This window comes from Spinacia oleracea, chromosome 5, assembly GCF_020520425.1.
Source record: "Spinacia oleracea cultivar Varoflay chromosome 5, BTI_SOV_V1, whole genome shotgun sequence".
Classification (NCBI taxonomy): domain Eukaryota; kingdom Viridiplantae; phylum Streptophyta; class Magnoliopsida; order Caryophyllales; family Amaranthaceae; genus Spinacia; species Spinacia oleracea.
The window spans coordinates 19,351,648-19,353,497 of NC_079491.1; the positions used below are offsets into that span (position 1 = coordinate 19,351,648).

Genomic DNA, 1,850 nt, shown 5'->3' on the forward strand with positions numbered 1-1,850 from the left:
TATTATTGCTCGTCAATTCTGTTCGGCCGGACTATTTTGATTTGAGTTTGATTAACCTTAGATTATGCGCCGAGAGGTATAAATCTGATGTTTTTGGTTTGTGGCTATTAGATAGGAATTATTTCTAGTACGTAGCGAGAGCCCGCTAGTTGTTCTATCCTAAGGAATTCATAAGATTCGATAGATGCATGTTTTCCTAGTTATGATTGTTAATTGATTGTTATTGTCCGTTGTCCAATCCCGGTCTGCATTTGTGGTGAACCGCTGCCCTAGATTCCTTTAATATTGTTATCTTCCGATTTGATTATTTGCTTTAGTTTAATATACAAACCAATCCAATTCTTGTTACCAATAGTCTAGATTAGTCTTTTAATAGTAGAAAGAACACTGTTTCCCTGTGGATACGATCCCTGCTTCCCTTGCTATATTTTTAGTTGGTGAACGTTAGGTTTATCTTTGATAGGAGTGCGATTTAGCCTGTCAAATTTTGGCGCCGTTGCCGGGGAAACGGTTTTATTTTCTGTTATTAATTGTTTTTCTAGATTATTGTTTGTCACTTCTAAAGGGACTCCCGTTCCTTGAGACCGGATCTCACGACTGTTTTCTAGTTCTTGCTTGTTTATGCCCAGGACTTTCCATACCAGCGATCTGACTTCGTTCGATCCTGAACCTGAACGGACCTTTCGTAGACGGCGTAGATTCGTTGAACAGTTGAGAGACTATTCTGACTCTGAATCCGACTATCTGATTAGCAATCTATTCCATACAGATTTAGAGATGGGTGACCAAGCACCACCACCCCCACTTGTGCCAAGGCTTACAGACTATTCTAAACCAAGTCTGTCTATGCTTCCCAAGGCAATCATGCCTTCCATTGCGGTCGAGAATTTCAAGATTGAACCCCAGCTGATAAACATGATCGAGAGACACCAATTCGGTGGGGAAAAGGGTGAAGATCCCAATCTCCATATTCAGTCTTTCATTCAGTATTGTGCCACCATTAAGCAGAAGAATTTAACACCGGAGCAGACTATGGAGATACTCTTTCCATTTTCATTGAGTGGGAAGGCCAAGCTATGGATTAACAGTCTCAACCGCGCAGCTATGAAAATCACCGATTGGAATTCTTTGGCCCTTGCATTCTATGTTAAATATTTCCCACCTGAGAAGACAGCTCGTCTAAGGGGACAGATATTAGGTATCTCTCAACAAGCAGATGAGAGTTTGTTCGAGGTTTGGGAAAGATTCAAGGACTTGCAAAGAGAGTGCCCACACCATGGTTTGGAGGACTGGTTCCTGGTTCAGCAGTTCTATAATGGTATTAGGTATCTCTCAACAAGCAGATGAGAGTTTGTTCGAGGTTTGGGAAAGATTCAAGGACTTGCAAAGAGAGTGCCCACACCATGGTTTGGAGGACTGGTTCCTGGTTCAGCAGTTCTATAATGGTCTGGGTAATGAGTCTAGGTGTCTTTTGGATTCAGCTGCCAGTGGGAGATTTATGCAACTGGAGGTGCCTAGAGCTTTAGAGGTGATTGAGGAGATAGCCATCCATAGTTCCCAATATGGGAATCCTAGAGGTTTTGCCGATCGTGGTGTTAAGCATGAGATGAACTCTATTGAACATCTTACTGCTCAGCTAACTGCCCTACATCACAAGCTGGACAATATACAGATCGCATCTTCCCAAGCCACCCAACAAGCTAGTGTCGCCGCAATGAGTGCTCAGTTGGCCAATGTCTGTAATAGTTGTGGGATTCAAGGTCATTATGCACCGGAATGTAGGAGCTCTATTGAACAATGCAATGCATTCCAGGCCTACAAGCAGAACAATCCGTACTCCAACTCATACA

The 1,850-nt window shown here is 42.7% G+C and overlaps 2 non-coding genes across 2 annotated transcripts; both read right to left on the bottom strand.

Annotated features, from left to right (window-relative positions):
• Positions 1 to 1,176: 1,176 nt before the first annotated feature.
• On the bottom strand, positions 1,177 to 1,283 carry LOC130462180 (small nucleolar RNA R71). The gene has a single exon (XR_008922311.1). It is a non-coding gene; the product is annotated as a small nucleolar RNA R71 (small nucleolar RNA).
• Positions 1,284 to 1,306: 23 nt separating this feature from the next.
• On the bottom strand, positions 1,307 to 1,410 carry LOC130462258 (small nucleolar RNA R71). The gene has a single exon (XR_008922358.1). It is a non-coding gene; the product is annotated as a small nucleolar RNA R71 (small nucleolar RNA).
• Positions 1,411 to 1,850: the final 440 nt, after the last annotated feature.